Consider the following 23,484-nt stretch of genomic DNA (forward strand, 5'->3'; position numbering starts at 1 on the left):
ATTAAATATATAGGTGATGCTATTTGCTGCTGTTCAAAAAGGCCTTATTATCCCTTCCATGCTGTGCCATGGGGGAATAAGAATTGAACACGTACAACACAACTGTGGCCAATAAAAATGGGGGAAGCAGAGCAAGAAAAGTAGACATGTTCTTGATTTTTAGAATCACAGAATCATAGAACAACCCCTGTTGGAAGGGATCTCGAAAGATCATCTGGTTCAACCATTCATAGGCAAGGAAGCCTAGATGAGATTATCTACCACCCTGTCCAGTTCTATCTTGAAAGCCTCCAGTGATAACCACTGTACCAGGTTCCAGTGATTGATTGCTCTCACTATAAAAAAAATCTTTCTTCTGTCAAGATGAAACCCTTTCCAATGTGACTGGTACTCATTGGCCCTCATGTCTCCTTGTGAAGAGAGACAGGAGCCTTCATCCTTTTTGTAACTGCCTTTTAATTACTGTCATATTGTAATGAAGGTCCTCTTGAACTTTCTCTTCTCCAGGTAGAGCAGACCTAACTTCTTCAATCTTTCCTCATAGGGTTAGTCAGTCCTTTGGTTATCATTATGGCCCTCCTTTGGACCCTCTCCAGTCAGTCTGCATCTTCTTTAAATTGTCAGGACCAGAACTGGATACGGTACTTGAGATGCAGCCTGACAAGCTTCAAGTAGAATGAAATGATCACATCTATCTCTGCTAGTAATGCCTATGCAGATGCAGCCCAAGAACCTTTAGTTACTATTTCTTTCTATTCCAGTTGCCAGTTCAATTCCAGTTACACCTAACAGTCCTCAAGAAGACTCTTTTTGCACACTTCATAAAGGACTCCACCTTCCCTAAAGAGTTTACAGTATAAAACCATGAACCTAGTGATGGACAGGAGAAAAAAAAATAAGGATGAGGAAACATATCCAAACATACATGACACATCAGTAGAGAATTCTAAAATAGCATCCCAGGCGTATTGTAGTTGCCTAGACACTTCCTTTTCCAGATATCATGCAGGCAGAAGTGTTTATTCTTCTTCAGGATTGTTTACAGGAAAACCAAGACATCTTCTGAAAAATCCTATTGCTGTCAGTACAAAATGTGCTGGTTTATTTTCTTTCGTATCATAAGGTAGTTGTGTAGATGACTAGGTCACTACTGTGTAGTCACACTTCTGTGACTACACGAACGTGAAATAATATCTGGTGGTGGGACGGGATATGTATGCCTTATTACATTCCTTATAATCTCTGTAGACAAGTAGATAAAATCCTCAAGAATAAAAAAAATCAGTGGCTGAATTTTTTTCCTCACCTTTGTTTAAATGACTGGAACATTTGTTGCATATTGTCAAATGTGGAAACTTCAGTTACTAACTTCTATGAATTGAAAACATCTTTTTACTTGTAAAAAAAGAAAACAAGTGCTTTCTACATAAAAGCAAGCTTCATTTCCTATTCAAGGAACAGTGTTAAATGTTATTTGTTAGATCTCATTAAAATCTCTTAAATATAATGAAAGACTAAGTCTTGCACACTTGAACATGTTCATTTTTATGTCAATGACTAGAGTAAACCGTAAGTACTCATCAGTGCACCATCTCCTGCTACAAACGTAATACACTGCATGGGGTGAGAGGTTACCCTGAGATATCGCAGTCATCGGATAATCAAAACAGTGATTAATGCTTTTTTACATGGTGTACAACAAGCATTACCTAGTCCTAATTAATTGATAGAGGCCATCACCTGTATGCACATACCTTGTATATTTTCACATACTCCACATATGAGGGAAGGAGAGGCTGCATTAGAAAAAGCAAATATCATCATAATGTACACACACACATTGTCCTTTTCTAACTTGTAAGATAATTGACTTGTAATAAGATGGCAATCTTTGATTTTATATAACTTGTTGTTGAGCAAAAAATGCTCATTTAAATTCATATCCTGAAGCCCTGATGGTGCAACATTTTTTGTCAGTAAGTTATATATATAATTACTTTTCAAATAATGCAAGGTAGAGTTGTGTTTTCATAGCTACTCAGAGTTTTTAATTACCAACTAAGCTATTTATGTTGCAAGCTGTATTATAGCAATGGTAACGGCTTAACTGAATGGTGCACACTGAGTAGTGTTTGTAGTGGCTTTTACACAAAAAAGTAACAAGATGGGCCTGTTTTAATTAATTGAATGCTTTTCACTAAGTATTCCATGGTCCTTTTCCTACTGGTTTCCCTTGAAAAATAAGATAGGTTTTAGGTCTGGGTTTGAGTCTATGTCTACTGGATGGGTAGCCATAAGAATTTTTCTAGTATCCAGTATTTTCTGTAGTATTGATAACATATTGTTACAATTAATTGTTACTCTATATTTTAAGGCTACAGACTTCAAAAAGCTAGATTATCTGAGGACTAAGAAAAAAATCTCTTTGATTTGTAAATGGATGTTCGTATCTTGAAAAGACTCAAATGCATTTACTCAGGTAATTAAGGAGGGAATTCAGACTGGGTTTAACTCTGCTGACTTAGAGTTAATAACTCAGATTTGTGTTTCAAATGACTTTAAATGCAAATATCAGCTCTCTGATAGAATATTGCAATTGTTAACTTTTGTCCTGCATGATGTCATTTACTCAGTAACCTGATTGAGCAAGTGAGTAATGAGTTCAATTGGTCTGACTAAGAAAATTAAAACAACACAACAAATATAATGTTTTTAATTGAAGTGAAAAGGAAGAGAAAAAAACACATACCTTCAACATTTTGCTGATGAAATTACCTATCTGACAACTATGGAATTGAAGATACAGGCATGAAACCACCCTTCTCTCAGTATATTAATAATAAACTGCTTGGTTCATGTATTTTCTTTTTATGGTTTTATGTAGGCATAATACTCTTAATCATTAAGATGTACTCATACAGCAGTACAGCTTTACATGGCACTTCACTGTGATAAAAATAAAAAGCATCTTGCTGCCTTCCTAAATAATATTTTTCTCAAATATAGACTAGAAAGTAAAATATATCACTTAATCACTTTTCCTCTGTAGGTGGTTAGTACGCTGGGATCTTTCTCTTTGTTATGTGTTACTATAAAAAATAAACATTATTTAGTGTGAAAATGTTAGCGAATATAAAGTTAAGAGTTGGTATAAAGTTCAGAGTTGATACAAAAGAAGATAATGAAAGTTGTATTATACCAATAAGTCACTTTGTTCTGAAAATGTTCTACTCAATACTTTAATAATACTGGAATACTACCATGCTACATTCCGTATCTCATTTGTTCTTATTTTTACTGCATTCATTTTTATTAAAATCTGAGCTGCACATTTTGACAACTTTTTTCTGTAGAAGTTAGATCCACAGAACTTTTTAAGCACACAAGACAACAATACCACTTCTTGGCTTTTACTTTTCATTCTCAAGGAACTGACATTTTGTGAGTCGGCATGAACGTTTTAGGTCAGTGCTGCTAGAGTTGCTGCCTTGAAAATGTTATATTTTTCTTACTTTTTTTTTTAAACCTCTTTCAAAAAGGCAGAAAAATTCTATTGAAACAAGATACAGAAGCATAACATTTGCCTTTTATCATGTGGTTAAGTACTTGTGTCAGACACCAGGATGGTTTGAACTCATTAGGAAATAAAAATATGAAATGCTGCTGCTGGTATTGATATCCATAGAAGGTGGACACATACCAAGGAATAATTTCTTTTTTAATCTTCAGTATTTGATTTAGGAAAAGGAATGTTTCTTTCAAGAGAAAAAGAAAATAAATAAGATGAGCCTAACAAAATTACTACAACAATATTGCAACCAAGCAGGAGGAATAATGAGCAAAAAGAGAAGCAAAAAATTCCCCAAGGGATTAAATTAGAGCCAAAAAGGTATCATCTGGTTTTAGGCAGTGAGTTTCCAAGAGCGCTGGTACAATATGTGTATGAAGTCAGTCTTCAGACAGAACTATATCTATATACACAGTGAAGAAATGGATGGGAATGTCCGTGCTTTTGAAAGGACTTGTATCTTTAGAGCTTTGCTGATCCAGGAAAGGAAAGGAGAGGAAGAAAGCAAAGGAAGGGAAGGGAAGGGAAGGGAAGGGAAGGGAAGGGAAGGGAAGGGAAGGGAAGGGAAGGGAAGGGAAGGGAAGGGAAGGGAAGGGAAGGGAAGGGAAGGGAAGGGAAGGGAAGGGAAGGGAAGGGAAGGGAAGGGAAGGGAAGAGAGGAAAGGAAAACAGAAAGAAAGAAAGATAGTTGGCATTTTTTTAAAAATAGTCATGTAAAAATAACTACAGAAAACCCAGAAGGAAGGAGGTGTTAAGCTCCTCAAGGGATCAGGAGCTATTAAGTGATTGCCAACCACTTATGCAGTAATATAAGTATCGGGTTAGAACAATCCATCTCCTCTTTTCAGAACTGGAAATAGTACTGGAAATAGACTGGAAATAACATAGGTCAGTATGTCAACAAAACATTCCACAAAAAAAGCATGTCACCTGTGAGACTGGTCACTATGTTTCAAAACAGAAGGCTGTTATTCAATGTTAGATATACTGTCCTATTTTACTTATAAATTCTGGTGGCTTAAAGTACTTGGGCTTCCTTTAAATTTAATATATGACGTTAGTTTCCTGGAGTTATAATGACCAGTGATTTTATTATTGTACAGATTTCATTTTTAAACTGGTAACATTTATTTCTACAATCTTTATTACACTTTAACAACATATGGGTGTGACTCATCTTACTTATCTTTAAACATCTAAAAGTTGGAATATAAATTTCTGCTTTTTATTCAGTCCTTTATAATAAAAAGGAGAAAAAACCTGAAGCTATTCATCTCAGTTATACCAGAAATCAATTTTAGAATGAACTGTATCAGACTCAGATATTGAATCATGGATATCTGCCAAAAATCAGATGTATAATTATTAGATAACTACCATTTTTTCTAGTTTGTCCTTTAGTGTTTGGGTATTACTTCTCAACTAACAGCTATTGAAGAGGAAGCCCAGTTTCTTTAAGACAGGACTTTTGAGTCAGGAAATATTGACAGATTCATGTTCTGAACTCCAATAGAAATGAAGAAGAGTCAAGATATTTTTTCTTCACTAGCTTTGCTGGACAAGGACCACTCACATATTTTATTTTATTTTTTTATTTTTTTATTTTTTAATTTCACCAATGGAAATTAGATGCTTAACTGCATTTGAGATTCTGATTAAATTATATAAATTTACAGTTATCATATAAACAATCATATATGTACTGACTTATTTAGTCAGTGAATAAAGTTACATGTAAAATATAGACTGAATATCTTCTGTCTTACAGAAAGCGCCAGTAGGTAGCTCATCCAACTTTACATCAGGTTTCTCATCTGAAACATGGACTCAGCACGAAGAGATATTCTTTTTAAAGACTTATGTTTTAACATAAACCATTTGTATTTCCCATAGAATTAATAAGATAATTTTTCACAAATAGGTAGCCAAAAATTGAACATGGAGGACTCAAAATATGCCACTCTGATCTTTTCCTTTAGCAAGCTTTTACTGTATTTATGCCACTTACCTAACACAAATTGAAATTCTAGGCAGGAGCGCATAGAAAGGATTCTATAAGTATTCCCTCAGAAAAATTTTTTGTTTTAGTAGCCTTCTTGAGGCCAAGTGGGAAGATAAAAATATTTGCAAATCCACATGAAGTGTTCAGCATGAAGTTGCTACCACTCTGAGACTTCCAATTTCTTTACTGCCATGATTTAAATTTTGATTATTATAATGAGGAAAGTGTAAAAGTCATCCCATTAGACTCAAGGGTAGTAAATCACATGATTTCAAATCAGGGATTTAAAACTATAAATTAATACTTTATACACCACCTGTTAACTTGAATCCCCAGAATAAGTCATCAGGAATCTGTGCTGTAGCCCAAAGATTAATTTCACTCTTCACTATGATAAGTTTAGTTGTCCTGTAAGGTTCCTACCACCAACACCGTTGTCTGTTAAGTTTCACCTCTAATTTTGGGTTATCTGGCTCTTGTTTTAAATTGAAACTTTCACAATATTTTCACCAGTGTTTTAATATTTCAGTGTGAGATTTCATTCTTGTAAGGATTATTTTATTGTTTATCCCTCAGTATGAAATACAGAATACTAGTTGTGATTCATTATCTATGAGTTTCCAAGATTTCATTATATGAGATTGTTTTGCAAAGGTGTGCTGGGAATTAACTTATCCTTTTTGTCCCTTCTACTGTCAGCATTTCTCTTATTTTTATAACTCTACCTTAACTGAAAACCACATTATATTTTTGTGAAAAGAAGTGATATCCTTTACCACACATTCACAACAATCTGTGATAATTATTCTGGATGTAAGAAAGCAAATGACTGAAGTTTATAAAGTGTAAAATCTCTTAAGAGGATTAGTTTTACTTTTTAAGGGTGTTATTTTTCTAAAGATTTCTGGCTACATCTTGAGAAGAATTACCTACATGACTTTTTATATCACTTCATTTCAAAGAAAAGACACTGTCGGCATTCCTTTAAAAGCAGCAGCCTAAGACCCACTCACGAGCTGAGCTTTTCGAAGTGAAGAGTGATTGTTTTGAAGAACGCCAGATATGCTGACTAGTTTAAAAACATGCTACTTCAGATTCATGTTTTGAAATAGGCACAGATATCAGAGAAGACACTGAAGAAAACCAATCAATTTTAAACTGTAGAACTAGAGCAGCGGGCTATCTGTGCTTGCTATTATTTATTTATTTTCCTCTAAGAGGTATTGCAGTGAAATGTTAAATTCATGGCTAGACACTTGTTTTTTTCTTCTATAGACTCTAAAAACTGTTTGTCAAAAACTTTTGCAGAGAGGCAGAGTAGAACCACTACCCTCCCCTCCAGTGTTTACAAAGTGTTACTAGTTTGATGGAGCCCGTTTCTCTCCATTAATCACATAGTGTTGGCCTAAGTGTCATCTAGGAGTCCCAGTAACTGACTTGGTCAAGAGATGGCAGATGCTGTACAAACACAGAATGGAGTTTCCTCTTAGATCTTCAACTTCAGGCAAAAGGTTTGTACAAAAAAAAGGACTGAATGGCTCATAGGCTTTCCTAGACTTTGCAGCTAAAATTAGAATGCCTTATAGAAATTGTTAGTTGAATACTTTCTAAGCTACACTGTACAGTTGAAAGATTTTAGTCTAATTAGGTCAAAAAGAGAGGTCAAAAGAATAACAATGTAAAATGGTTATAGGTAACAAACTGCAGAAGCAATAATTATTTTTTCCTTTGACATTAGACTATTCACAGGGTAAAAATGACAATGAAGTTGGATCTTGTTTTCCTGCAGAGCAGGTAATTAAACCAGATACAGCTGCATGTCTATCTCTATGAATGCTCTTCTGCATAAGCATTTGCAGACTAACGCAAGGGCTTTGCCCTCTCCCAGCACTCTACTGACACTGGTTTCTTGTGCATGAGGTGTTTCCCACCTTCTGCTGAAACTTCTTTGCCCCTACAGAGTTCAGTATATGAAATCTGTGCAACCATCACCCATAGCAGGCTGGCAACCTCCTAGCATTCCAGATATCAGCATGAAAAAGTTGTCTTGCAAAGGAAGGAGAGTTGGAAGCCCAGGGTGACCAGGCAGGCAGTCACTCCACCAGTCACAGACACAGTCCCACAGCACCCACATAAGAGAAGCAGGGCAGGTTTGGGGATCATACCAGTCAAATAAAAGCCTAGTGACTGCCAGAAAACCCCAGCTGATGTTTGAGGTCCAACCTCAGCAAAGCAAGGTCAGAATCAGCATGGTGTTTGGCATATGACAATATAGCTCAAGCAAGGGCAAGGGCTTGTGGTTAAATGCAGCTCCTAAGCCAATGGGATGGGACTCCACAAGACTTCTTACAGCTCTTTCACACAACCTTACTCATTTTCACAAAAGTCTGATCCAAGGTTACACAGGTATCCCATTCCAGTGTTGACCTTGGCAGCCAAATCCCTGGGTGATGGAAGAGATTACAAAGCTGGTTGGTACACTCAGGGCCTTGACGTAATATTTCCCAAAATCTTAGAGGTTCCATCTTCAGTCATTCTGTTTGGTTTATTAAATTCTTGTTTTCTAGATGTATTTATTTTGTGTAATGTTCATATCGCATTACTTTTTGTTTAAATGCTGTATTCTATACTAATATTCTCCAGTAATGTTCTCCTTAATTCAACGCTTTGCAGTTTTTGGAAATCAGGCTGAACTTGGATTTATCTTGTTTCAGAGATTTCTGAGTATTAACAATAAGGAGTAAAGGCATCTAACGTAGATCACTGGAGTTAGATTCTTGCCATTAGTGGTACTTTTTAATACCAGGTCTTGTTGAGAATAAAAAAATAATGTCAGAAACATAAACCCTACTTTAAAGCCGAAGTAGAAATTTGTGCCAAACCCTACAATGTGACTGACGATTTTCAAAGTAAAGGAATCTTCTTATTGCAAATCTATTGCCAGCAACTGTTGCTCTCCAGTTCTGTAACAACATAGACCAAAAATACTGTTAGCAAAATCCAAGGCACAAATAATGCTTGAATATCCAGGAGAAACACGTGGTCCACGTGCTGTTTTATAACTTTACTGGAACAGATTGAAAATCTTCCGTATGTCATACCTAGACCAGATGGTGATAGTGTGACAATCAAACCCCCTCATCAGAAAAGGAAGTGTAGATTGGTGCCACCTGATAAATAAATGTGTTACTTTCAATTCTATTACAGCAGTAGTGAAAATGTGTCACGTTAGCTTAGCATTGATTCATTGCATGCCTGAGAGGAACACTAGCAGATTGCTTTAATTAACAGATGTACAAGGGCTGCTGATGTTTTCAAAGTGAAATTTCCTTGCCTCTTGCTGCATACTATCAGACTGTCATTCTCAGGTGGCAGAATGACAGGATAGCAGAGGAACAGCTCTAGAAGCTTTTCATTCTCAACATTCTGCCTAAATATCTGTGTTAACAATATGTCCTTGTTCACAAGCACTTTTTATTCTGTAGACTTGGAGAAAAAAAAGGCAGAAACTTCCTGTCGTAAAAAAAGTCAACAGTTGGATCTCTTGACTTTTCCCACAAGATGAAGTTGATTGATTCTCTATGATATTCTTTTGTTTAAACATTTGTTTTTTGTAAATAACCAGCTGCTTAAACGGATGCATTACAAGTCTTGCTGCAGAATTGTTTCCTGATTTCCATTCACTTCACCTTGGAAAAAAAGGCAAGATGTGAACCAATCTAACATAGGTACCCACCTTAAACTCAAGTTGTAGCTGCCTAATAAAACACTCTTGCAAAGAAAGTTATCTCAGTTCCTTAAATGTGAATAGATATACCATTAGATGCCTTCCAAGCATTCACAAGAAAACCTAGCTCACTTAAAATTAAGTGCTTAAATTAGGCAGATAGAACATCTGTCTGCAGGACTCAAAAAATCACCTTGGTGCTAGTGCTGAAACATCAGGTCCTTCTACAGCTCATCTTTTTGTTCTGAAATTTGGAAGCCTGAATTAGATTTCAGTTTCAGTTTAAATTCTGTTCAGATGTTTAAATTAACAGATACTGATATTGTATAACTCTGACTGTGTTTGAGAAAGGGAGAAAGGAAGGTCTGTCTCCCCAGCTTAGAAACTGCTTTAAAGGATGAGCTAATAATATCTCCTTTAGGACAGCTTTCATGAGATCATTGTCATTTTGAGGAAAAATCAGAAACGGAAAGGATTGCAAGTTTGTGTTGCATGCTGCATGCTCATTGTTGAAGTTGAAAGCAAGTGAGCTCAGACGTGTGTAGATAGGTTGCTGTTTGTGCAGAGCTGTGCCCCAGACCACATCTTGCATGAAAAGGATGCCTTGAAGAAGATCCAGTGAGACTTTAAACCAATATTATATTTCATGCTGCATGTTGCATGCAGCTGCATGTTTACAACTGCCTTCAAAAAGACAGTTTTACACCTTTATGTTTCTCTATCTCACCCAGCTATGTATTTATCTATTGAAGTCTTGAAGTCTGCAATCAAAGGTGATTGCTGATAAGGGCACAGCTTACAGGGACAGTATGCTGAGTAATCAAAGAACGAGACGGAAATCTAGTCCACTAGTCACAATAATTTTGATATTGTTCACTAAGTGCTTGCCTTAAGGTCACCATACTTCCAGAGGTGATCTTTATGGCTATAGACATACTCAATAACCAACAGCTTTACGTTTTAATTTCTCTCGGTGGTGTTGATAAAAACCTGTAGCTGAGAATAATTTGTTATTGGAAAAGCTCTGGGTATAGAAAATAAATGCGCTGTTTTGGTAAACATCCAAGAATACTAGTAAAATTGTTTGCAATGTCCCATGGGCTTTGAGCCATTCCAGTTACTCCATACAGGAAAGGTGACCTTGAAACTTAAAGGTAATTCTTGGCAGTTTTCCTGAACTCCAGTAACACTATTGTAAGGAAAATGTCTGCAGCAAAAAAAACAGGTATGGAAATATTTCTTAGTGGAAACTCGTTGTTAAAGAACTCAATGTCACACCAGTAAACACAGATTCTGGAATACAATATCAGAAAAGAAGGAAAGAAAAAGAAATCTCAGTAATTGTAAAAATCAGTCTAATCTAAGTAACTTTTAATGGGAGCAGTTTGGTGTACTGGTATCATTCTTTAACTTACTATGACACTAGCTTTGAAAGAAAAACTATTCCTAGTCAAATAGATACTCTTTTCCATAAATGACTGAAACAGACAAAATGCTCTGTTCTTTGTTTGGAGGATGGCTGAAGTGCTGACTGTGGGATTCAACAGTAGTTTCCAGGTAAGTTTTGGATAACTTTCATTGACCTGAAATAGACAGAAAAAATGAATCTAATAATTTTGTAAAACTTAAACCGTGGCACATGCTTAATACCACCACTGAAAGTGAGTCCATGAATTGTTGTGCCCATTAAATTGTTTTCCTACATTAACATAAGCTGGACTGAAATGCCAGTGGCTGTTTTTTCTTTCAAAGTGGCACTTTTTTTTTTTATTCCAATAATCTTTTTATTTTAAGATATACTTCTTCTTTTAGTCATAATTCTTACAATAACTTCCACAATGCTAACTAGTTAAAAAACAAAACCAAAAAAACCCAACACCATTGAGAGGAGCAGTAGCACACCATGAATCTTTTCTGATTAAGATAAATGCCATAAATCGGTTAATAGGGATAATTATACTTTATCTGTCTCTTGACAAATTGAAATTTTAAATATATAATAATGCAAATATTGCCATAAAAAGAAAATATTTACTTCTAAGTTTTGTACCACAATCACATGTATTCGATTTGCATTGTTATAACCTTTCCAAATGATAGACCTATGACTGGTGGTGACATTGGATGGTACTGAAATACATGTATTTGATCGAAATAACATATAATAGCAACATAATACGGATAGGTTATCTCTCTAACTAATGAAATACTTGTCATAACTAGAGTTCAAAAACAGAAAATCAAGGAAAATTTGTGGAAGCAAATGGAAGTTTTAATTTCCATTGAAATTAAGCTTAATGCTGTATGCATATAAACCTAAGTTATTCCTGAGAAAGTCAGACTCTTTCACATCAGAAACATTTCTGGAGATATGAAGATGGATCTGAAGATCATTTACCTTCTTTATTGATAGATGATAAAATATAGGTGAGAAAATAAAACTATATTAAATTGAAAGATTTTTAGCTCAATGTTGTCATGTACCACGTATATCAGATTTAATTTTCAGAACATGTCATAGTTTAAATGATTTTATTTTACTTTCATGACACCAAAGTTAATACATTCTAAGATACTCTAAAAGAGGACATCCAGGAAGTATTTAAAACAAACAAACTAACTAACTAACTAACTAACTAACTAAAACAAAATAAAACACACAAACAACAACAACAACAAAAGACAGAAAGCTGAGGGTTCTTTCTACGTTGAATATCTTCACAAGAAACCACCAAGAAATTCTCACCATCAAATTAACCTGTGCTTTTTCTATATTTTTATCTTTTATTTTGACATCTTTTTTTGTCTTCAAATGACAGCATTCAATATTTTAGTCTGTTTATATGTTAGTCTATATTAGCCTATTTAGAATAATAGAAAAAGACGTAGCTTGGGTAAACTGGCATATAGCTTAAAAAGAGGAGAAAAGCAAGAGGTTTGGATGCATGGGTATTTTTGTTAATGATAAACGTTTAAGATAGGGTTTTTATTTTAAGAAACAATTCCACAGGGAAATAGATAAGGAAAAGAAGGAAGAGAGGAAGAATGATACAGAAGAAAAAAGTTGGAGGAGAGAAAACGAAAAAATAAGACATTCAACTTCACCCCTAGAGTGCAGTGTCGATAACATTTCTCTCCCCTAGAGTCTATGTGGTTTGTCTCAGGGCCCTTAATGTCCATGAATAGCAGTATAACTAGATTCCTGGTTAGTTGTCAGCATTACATACTGTTAAAATATACCTTGACCTATTTCTTGTCCTAATTAATTTGAAAAAAAATAATAAGCCAACTAAAGAAAAGAAAAAAAATATTGTATTTTAATTTTATTAATTACTTCACAATGTAAGGTAAAAATTCATCTAATTGACAGTCTAAAGAAAGAAAAATATGTTTGGTTTCTGTTTACACGCTGATCTTCCTAGCTTGTACTTGATCACACAGTTCGACTCCTTCATTAAGTTCAACCGGAGAAAATACCAAAGTGTCTCATGAAGTAAAACAGATCAATGACTTAAGCTCTCATACTGGGAGAGACCTGACCCCAAACACTTTCATTTGGTATCATGCTGGAATCTTTATGATTTTTCTTTGCCTTTTTTTTTTTTTTTCTTTTCTGCAGTCAATTACTGGCTTGTTCTGCATTATTTATTCCTCTAGATAATGTGAATATGCAAAATGGGGCATGTTCCATTGTTACAGTATTAAAAAAGAATGTTTTCTTAGAAAGCATTATATAACTATGAAGAGAGAAGTGTCACAACTGCATATTCTTGTTAGTAAAAGACAATATTCCTTGGTATTATTTCAGTAAGGCTATGTCTGGCTTGTATGTCATAAGTATCAGGTTTGAATTCATATAAGTTGCTTTACTGCATGAAATCATGATTTATTTTAATGAGTAATAATCCCAGAAGTTGTCTTCTACTCAGATTTACATAGATTACATCATTCCCTAATTGAAATAATTCCTCATGTACCCTTTTTTTACAGGAATTTGAAGCTTTCCGGCTTCATTTTAAAGCTTTTGTATAATTACGTTCCTACCTATGTTTGGAATCTTGTTACCTATTTTTCCTCCTAAACACTGTTTTGGGAGCTTTTCCTGTAGAACTTTTTCTTTCTGTGCATTGAAAACATGTGGATTATCCAAAACAGCTTTTATATGGTAACACTACACCTTGAAGCAGATCCCTGGTGAAATCCACATCTCCCAGTAAGCGGGGAGAGCAAAATGGAGTTCATGCCGGTCAGTATGTTGTTATTATACATGAAATTCTGGGAAGGCAGTTGTGTCTTAAAACTGTCACCTTATAGATTTAAAGTATTTTCCTCTGAGTCCTTAAAAGATTTAGGGATTTACTCATTTTCTTGCAAGACACACTCAAAGCTTCTCAAAAAATACTTCTGTTGATGCCACTCAATAGCAAGTAATGGGTAACTGACGTGGGAACTCATTCCCAGACATTATCCAGTTGATTTGAACAATTCTGGTGTCACAGACCAGTCAACACACACTTTAATGTGCTTCTGATGTTTTTTCTCTGAAGATCTTAGTTGGTATCATTTTTCCTCTGTAGAGAGAACACTGCGGGAGGGCATGGGGAAAATTTCAGCATATCTTTTCCTGTCAGTGTAATTGTACTAGTAGTGAAGTACAGCATTTAAGTAAATAATAGCTTTATGCTATTTTAGATATATGAGGAAATAAGCTCTGAATCTAACCTATGATTGAAGGAATACAAGCATTGCCTGTGTCCAATTCTATATTTCTCATATTCCCAGCTACAGGTCAGTAAAGATTTGAGGGTATGTGATGAGGTTTCTGTGCACTACTACTTGTGTTATGTTCAATTAATCAAATTATTGCATTAATATGTAATGGATGTATTAAGATAAGAAAGTAGAAAAATTAAACAGATCTGAAAAAGTGAATGATGTCTCCAGTGCAAAGGTAGAAAGTACCATGCAACCTTCTTAAAGGCACATGGAGACTTAAACCAAGCTGTGCCATTTTGCTGGTATCAGTAACTGTTGTAATGTATGTATCTGACATACACATCTTAGTTGGCCATTACAACATATGAACACCACCCTTATTTTATGTTTTTTCCTGTCATTGACAGAGATAATCACTAAAAGCTATAGTGTCATTATGCAATTGAGCATAGGTGCACCCAATTTACTTCACTTTTTCAATGTCATAAAGATATATGCAAGACAGTTATAAAAGCATCGGGAAAAATGAGCATATTTGTAGTAGCAGGTCATGCCATTAGTAAAAAATCTTTTAAAAAAAACAAAAGCCCTAGAATTCTGTATTCTGGCAGTATCACTGAGCCTTTAAAAATGTTGACTGTTCTCATATAAAAATCGATCATGCCTTGAACTCTTCCACTGTCTTTCCTTTCCCTCATCCTTGTTACTAAATACCCCAAAGAAACACAATGGATGTTTTCATCAGAAAATATCAACTGTTCTCTGAAGAGATGAAAACAACCCTATCATCTCATAAAAATGTTTTGTTTACTTGTGTGGAGAGAGTACTCTTATATTTTATTCATTAATAGTTTTAAATTACATGGAGATATCCAATCATGAATAGCAATAGACATAATGACATCCCTGGGCCTTTACACAATGTCTACTAAGTCGTCCTCCTTTTGTAAACAAAAAAAAAAAGAAAACAATTAGAGGAAATGATCCATTATTCCATAAAGTTCAAAGGGGCAAAAATTTCAGCCCTTTCTCTATCCCTAAAATAAACAAGTAAAAGTAAATTGGACACAGGGGAGGAACTTCATTACATTTCCTAATAATGGCATATTTGAGAGCCCATTAAGAGCAATACTCAAATAGTCTCTTTTGTCAATATCTCATTTTAGAGAAAAGACAGAGGAATAAGAAAAGTATAAAGCTTTTGTAAGGATGGCATTTCCCTTTTTATTGTTCTGGTTTCTTTTTATTAACATGTATTAGTAGCATCCAGCAGGACATTATCCATCAGTCCTTTTACTTAAAGAACCTTGACCACTCCTAAATAAACTTGCATACCCATAATATAGTGTTGTTGTACAAACCCAGGCTGTGATTCTGCAAATATCTACACCAATACTTATGTTTTACTAAAAATAAAAGCTTTCTGCTTTCAAAACATGGGAAGAGACATGGTTTCTGCTCCAAAACACAGGCTGAGATGTACAGAGTGCCCACAGCAGGATACAGGCTGAGGCAGGCATCTCTGTGCAGCCCCTTTCTAAGCTGCTGCTAACTCTGTAGGAGCCTACATTTGGATTTCCTCTTATTGTCATACTGAAAAGCTCTGTAACTCTCTCATTTGTAAGTCTCACCCAGATCCAGAAATTGTGCTTCTGTCACATACTTTTCACAAGAGATACTATCAAACAGGTCTTTTCTGTGAGATCAGGTACCTCAGAAAAATTCAGTATTACACTTTCTTTCAGAACGTGGCCACAGTGAAAGAAGCTGGCAGCTCTTCCACGTGTTTCTCAGTAGTTCAGTATTTTGGTACTCTAACACACATCTTGTGACTGTGCACTAGGTTAGGCACTGTGAGTCTTAGAGTGGTCTGGGAGATGCTATAGTTTCCTCAAATTAAAGCCATATCAGTGTGTCTAAAGATTTATTAGGTATGAGCAAGATTCTCTAACCTAGAGGTTAAGACATTCATTTGTAATAAGATATAATGATGGTTTATACATTAAACAGCCTTTTTGTGTCACTCTCACAGTTGTCAGTGCTTCTGTCTTCCCATTATGTTGTATTATGTTTGTGTACTGTACAAAATTTGACATATGCATTTGTATACCACATATACTTTTAAAATACCAAGAACTGCTTGCAAAACTTCTCATTGCTCAAATGTTCGTGTGGACCAGATGTCATAGAATTCACAGCATTGGAGGTGCTACAGGAATAAAATACATTCATTATTATTGATATTCTTGTATTCCGTGTTTCAGGGAAGATAAGTTGTGTTCAGCCCTTCCTTTTCCATATTACTTGTCCTTTATTTATTCTATCAACTGTCTGTCTACATTTTACACTATTTTCAAATTAGCAGGAAGTTTTGAGTAAACCACATTTCAATTACCAACACTGATTGTTTTCATGTAATGAAAGAAAGCTTAATAACATTCCTCTGGGTGATATAATTTATAATGTCTTGAGACTATATTTGCTAACAGTCTATGGGGACAAATTACTACGTAGATTTATAAAACTTTGCTCATAGACAGAAATTCAAACATTCCTCCCAGGAGTCATAACTTATTTTATTCAAGACTGTAAAAAGGTGACAAAGTAGGGTCAAACTTACTGCAGGTTTGCTCAGAATCCTCAGGAGAAGCTAAAGAAATAATGGTTTCTATAGCAACAAAATGCACTAACATTATGCTCATTAATTACATACATGAACAGCAGAAATTGTAGGAAACAAAATGTTGGTGATAAGTCAGAACCTCACACTAGGACCAAGAAGATATTATTCATAATGAAAATCATGAGTTACATTGCTCTCTCTTAGTATGAAAAAATAGCAGTAAAGCAGAAGCATTTGATCAGGTATCTGATGTCCACAGGTACAATTTTATGTAACAGCTGGAGGATTAGAGACAGTTACTCTAACATGTGAATACTCTCCTGCTTTTTTTTAGCTTTTCTTTTTCTTAATTAATTTCCTCTTAGGTAGATTTCATCATAATATTTAGGTTCATGGACAAGCCTTCCTTTGTATAGTAATCACTGTGCACAGAGTCAAAGCAGGATTTGCTACTGTAGGCCTCATTCTTTACCTCTGTTTTGTTTTGCTTTGTTTTGTTTGTTTGTTTGTTTTGTTTTTAATGGAGACTCTTGGCCATGAAACTTCTGAAGAAGTGATACCACTTTGGAATGAATAGTAGCTTCCAATACCAGGCCTTATAGGCCTATTCAACACTCTAGCCTTCTGTCAGTGACATTAAATCCTTACTGAAATACATCACATTTGCTATTTTCTCTTATCTGTTACTTCTATAACTCTGTCTCTATAAGAGAACAAGCAATCAATTTTTCTGGTAACATCAATCCTTTGTATACCTGATCTACTTACTACTTGTAAAATCATTATGCTTTCTTGCAAGCCTTTTCCCATCCATTCTCTCCTTTCCTACCTTTTTAAAATATTTTCTCTTCAATATGAGAACAAACTTTCAGGAAATACTGGTGCTGCAGCTATTATGAAAGAGCAGTGCCATATTTTATTTTCTTTGCTGATTTTTAACGTTCTATGAGATTGGTATAAAGAAAATTTTTGAAGCTTTAAGAATCTTAATGATGGATTTCAGCACAGTCAAACAGCATGAGTGGAATTAAGTGATAGCTGACACTAGAGGTAATAATTGCAGCAAAGAACCCCAGACTGCAGCGTGCCTGTAGGCTGAATGACCTCTCACTGCTCATACTGGTTTTCCGCAGGAAGAAAGATGAGGTACAGCAGTGTGAATTCTAATAGGAGTAGGAGTTCTGCCACAGTGTTTTCTGTGCTAAGCTTCTCTTCTGCACTTCTGATTTGGTGCTGCTTTGCTTGCCAGCCTGCATCAACCTGATATGATTTTTTCAGTGCTGCAGGTTGTGGCAGGCTGATTCCCCACCCTTTGCCAAGATCCTTACCAGCAAGGCTGTCTGAAATCATTCACAGGAGAACTGTGGGGCTGTCAGGGGAGTGTTTGCAGCTCATTTGCAGGCAAACATAAGCTCATCTGACAGCACTCCAAGCCCACCTTCCAAACCAGGGCAAACCTGTAGCTGCAGTGAGCATCATGCCAAACCCAAGTTAATCTGCATTGCTTGGAGGGCTCTGTATCATGCCAGAGTGGTGATCTGAGTGACTGAGCACAAGCAAAAAGAGTGAGTTCTTGCATGAGGCTGTGCAAGATGCATATACTTGACCCCAGGTAGCACTTTAAAAACACCTAAGTCACTAAAGAGACCAGAATGGAGGTGAAAATTATTTTTGGTACACCTCCAAGTTTTGTGCTGTTTCTGTTGCTAACTAAACTGTCACACAAGTAGAACCCATCACATTTGCTACAGCTGTGTGGGTGTTAGGAGTCAAAGAAAAAGCTCTGAAAGAGCCTCACAGTGTTATTGCCAGCTTTTGAGGAAAGCTAATAAAAACAACAGCTGGGGGTTGCAAAGAAAATCTAAGATCCAGTATGGAATAACACTGGAAACAAATGGTAGAAGATTGTTTTGTTTGTTTGTTTGTTTCCCTCAAAGTTTGCAGCACTTTTCTGAGGAGAAAATCTTCAGCACCTCAGCATTTACACTGTCAGGTACTGGTAGAAGGTGGCTTCCAGTCTGCACCAGTCAGTGCATTACCATATTGTTGCAGTTGGTGTGAATGAACTTCAAACAGGCTTCAGCTAGCCAAGCACATCATATGCAGCCTTGAATGATGAGGCACTAGAAATGGATAGAAATAAATGGGAAGATGGTGTTTCCCTATTGGACACTCATACACTTGAGTACCTGATCAGCTCATAATTTTCATGTAAGAAACTTACCTGGGCAGGAACTCTATGGAAACAAGATGAAAAAAAGCTGGCTCTCATGGTACTCACAGCCTGACTCTTCAAACCACTGTGTATTGCTTGCCTCAGAAAAATGTGCATTAGTTGGCCCAGAAAGTATTTTAAAAACCCTTGCAGAAGAGCAGAGAATAAATAATAAATGATAATAGAATCTAACTCAAAGATCTTTAGATCTCAAAATGCTTTATGTAGCTACCCTCACGACACTGGGACAAAGAGAGGTGCAGTAACTTACTCTGTATCACACAGCAGCTTGTTAGCAAGCCCAGGAGTAGTAGCAGGGTGTTTTGAGACCAAATCTACTGCCCTATCCCCAGGAGCTGTTGTGCCAGGCAGCGAAGGAATGTCAGGGAGATAAACACTGACAGTCCTAAGCTACAGTTAGTCAGATATAGCTCAGCTGTTTTGCATGTGCAGTCTAGAGAAAAAGATACTTAATAAATTCCAAATTTTTCTAGTTGAACATTCTTCCTTATTTAAGTTACTTCATTTAATTCAAGAGAGTTTGACCAAAAATAAAAAAAAAGTACAAAGATGAAACCGGTATTCAGAGCTTACTTATTAGGTTTTCAAATGTTTTCAAAAAGCATTCCCTCTAAAATTCCGAACAAATCAAACAAGCTGGAGAAGATTGTGTGCTTGTGTGTGTAAACAAATATAACTTAATGACAAATATATCTTTATGGGACATGATCTAGAAGGCAGACAGTGTTGGATTTAATAGTCATTGCTGTTTCTTTAAGTCTGGGTGTTTTTGTTTTTATTGTTTTTGGTTGGTTGGTTGTTTTTTGGTAGGTTGATTGGGTTATTTACTAGTTTAGGAGACTTTTTTTTAAAAGGAAATTACCAAATAGTAAAAATTTGTTATCTCATGCTGGCTACACTTAGACAGGACAGATGAATTTGGTTTGCATGGCACAACTAACCTTATCTAATGGCTCCAAAGAAAATTATACTGGTGGATGTTGCATAAATGAATCAAAAAACTATACATAGGACAGTGGAAAAATTCTGCAGATCTTCAGTATAGTTGTCACAAGACTATGCAGAAGTGCTAATAGAGCCATTGTCCCCATACAGCTTTATTAAAACCACCCTAGAGATATGAAGAAGCAGACTGTGACCATGAGTAGATAACTAACTGTGATAGTAATGGGAAATGTCACTAAATGTCATTAAAGCCAGACATAACCTAAATGATGGCAGTATGTTTAGTACAATGGAAAGACATAATGAGAATATGGCATTTCCGTTAAGGACAGTAGCAGATCCAGACCAGTTAATTCAGCAGTAATGGTCAGCCAAGTAGGAAAGCAACTGATTGTACTGCCAAAAAAGCTTTAGATTCATAGCAAACCCGCAGACATAAAACCTACAAACATAAAACCTTTCAAGAAAAGCAGTCACCTCTATGAGGTGCAACAAGAAGTTGAAGTGTGTATTGCTAGAAAAGCACACTCACAAAGCCTGTTTCTTTCACAGTTTCACAACAGCTAGGTAACTAAGGTTTCTAGCAAACAGTGTGAACTTTAATTTCTTCACTAGAGCCAGGGAAAACACAGTATTTATATAAATCCCATGGATGTCTTCTTCTATTTCAAGTGGAAAATCATGGGATCCATTTTGTTCTAGAAATCCACTTATCCCACTGAGTTTACTCAGTCTAAACAGGAAAATCGAGGCCAACAAGCAAGGTCTAAAGACTAGCTGTACCACACCTTTAAAGTAGAAGCCTTAGGTGTGAAGCGAAAGAAGAGAAAGATGCCTTTGCCAATAGGAAATTTAGTTTGATATGGTTTGAGTTTTAATTTTGATGGGTTGGCTTGTTTTATACCTTTAAAACTTGCGATAAAGGGGCATTGTTTCTGGATAAAGAGAAGTGACAGAAACAATTACAGTAAAAAATAAACAGAATGAAAATGTATAAAGTAATTTAGCAAGAGGGAGGCTTTTTAATAGTTATGCTGTTTGCTTCTAATCATCAAATGATAAATAAATAGGCTTGCAAATGTCCTTAGAATAGCTTCATATTTATTAGGGATAATAACCAAGAGAAATCACCACAATTCACAATTCCTTGGCTTAAATTTACTTTTCAGTGGTCATGTTGACATTAGGAACAATGGACACTGTTTTCCCAAACTGCAGTTACGAGATGATGAGCCAAATGTGTTCTTGGAGCAACTCTGCTACTCTGCTGAAAGTGGCAAAACACCAGGAATAACTTTAGCTTCATATGTTCAGCCTTTGTAAGGACAGTGAAAGAACCCTGTGGGCTGACGCACAATGCAGCAGGACTAAAGTAATTTAATCCTTTATTTTAGAAGGACAGAAAATGAAAACTGTGGTGAAATTGGAAACATGTCAGGTTTCTGGTATGCATCATCTATTTTAGTTGTTAGTGATGAATTTGACCTTTAGTCAATGTTGAAAAGCTGAAGTTAGACAATAAAATTTAAAACATTAAGAAAAATCAAAATGTTTTTCAAAATCCTCATTTATTTACATATTGTGTGCTGCGCCACCATAATGCATATTCCTGCCTTCCCTCCCAGTTCTGTAGAACTGCCAGTGATTTTAATAAGAATGGGAACAGGCACCAATTCAGCAGGTGAGACCACTTCTAAGAAAAAATCTGTGATTCCCCTCCAGCCCCTGAAAATTCTTTGGCAACTGCGATTATGAAGCTGTGACACTTTTTTACATAGAATGCTACTTTATCTCCACACTCTGTAAGTTAAGTCACTTTCTACTAAACAAATATATAACAAGAAGGAAAAAAATAATGATTTTCAAGTATGTGGTCTCTCAATTTAGAGTAACCCCCAGCTTCTCAGATGTGCAGAGCAATTGTTTTTCTTTTGAGTTGCAAAGGAAGGATGTTGGGGATAGATGGTTGATATTCTGGAGAAGCAGGAATTCTGATGTAATGTATTTCAGAGGAAGATGGGACAGCAAACAATAGCCAAAATTCTTAACAGGTGACACTAAGCAGTAAAGATGTAGCCCTGGAGATTCAAGGATCATCTCTATAATCATGTTTCCTAGGCAGGAGACACTGGGAAATTATCCCTCTTACAAAATATACATTTTTCATGGGATGAATGGAAGCAGAAATGACTGCCCAAACTGAAGGACCTTGGTAACCTGAATACAGACGTGGAAACTGCAACACCTTTTGTTTACCAAAATCTTGTCACATGCCCAGCCTGGTACACACACAGACAAGTTTTGTCCTTGGTCAGATTCTACTCTGGGAGCATAGAATTGCAATGAAAACAGACAAACCCAGTGGATTTAAACTAACAGTGCTTATTCATGGTTTCTGCAGTCTTTGATGGAAGTGCTGTGGTAAACATCTTTTTTTTAGGGGTGGGATTGAAAAAGAATGGTTTTCCTGTACCAAGAAGAAGAAACCAAGAATGCAGCTTCATATGAAGAATCACATGGATAACAGCTTTGTTGTAGTACACAGTGAGACTTTCTCTGGAGGTCATAGGAAATAATTATTTTTCTTATGTCACTTGTTATCACAAAGCTTTGAAAGTAGCCTCCTGAAATTCAGTAATTCAGAACCCAGTCCATCCACTGAGATAAAGGGTAGAAGAGGGAAGTATATTTTTTATTACTAATTTAGGTACCTTAAGACATGAAGGTATTAGAAGGCATTGGGTTTTGGGTGAGATGTCTAAAAACCTGGGAGAAGAAAAGTGACCCTTAAGCAGGATGCCTGAATTCCTCCAGTCAGCAGGGAAGGTATCGGGTCACTCCACAGGTAACTCAACCCACAGTTAGGCATGGATTTTATTTGACTGATACAGAGTTGAGAAACAGTAGATACCCACAGGCAATTAAACTTTCCAGTCCTGGTGATGAGCACTGTAAACTCTGGGGCATCTCTGCAAATTGGCTAAAGACAGCAAAGCTCCAGATGAGAGATGGGCTGCTGTCATCACAGATTAGGGTCCCTCTGTGCATATTATGGCAAATGAAATTAGGTGTCATAAGAAGCTTCAGAACAGGCAAAAAGACATTTAATATGTTTAGATACCTACAGGATTTGATCATGACAGGGTGTAAGCAAACCAGTCCCTGTCTACAGCCTAGCAGAATTCGAAGAGACAGTCCCAATGTAGATGGGGTTAGTCAGAGTGGTCTGGGTAGAAATGACATTATGCATTATGAGTATTTTCAAGATGGGTTCTGAATCACTGCAAATATTGCAAATGTCACCCTTTTACAGAGCATACTATTTTCAGGAGCTCTAAAGTAGGTATTTTAGAGCATATTTAATGTAGTGGTTTAGACTAAAAGACAAGGACAAACAAAGGAACCCCTTTTAGTCTTCTTTTAAAAATGAATGCTTGTCATTGTTCTTAGTGTTATTTTTCTCTCTTAAGCTGCTGTATATAAAAACAATTTTTGAGACAGCTAGGTCTAATTATTCATCTGCCTTTAAAAATACAGACCTCAGGTCACAGACTAGTTTCATTTAACCACTAATGTTTTAAGTGTAAAAGAAAAACAGCTTTGTAAATGACAGTTGCCCCTTTTCTATTGTAGTGTCACTGACTCATGTCTGGTTGTAGAACACATTT

Source organism: Streptopelia decaocto (genome assembly GCF_964273445.1).
Source record: "Streptopelia decaocto genome assembly, chromosome: 1".
Taxonomy (NCBI): domain Eukaryota; kingdom Metazoa; phylum Chordata; class Aves; order Columbiformes; family Columbidae; genus Streptopelia; species Streptopelia decaocto.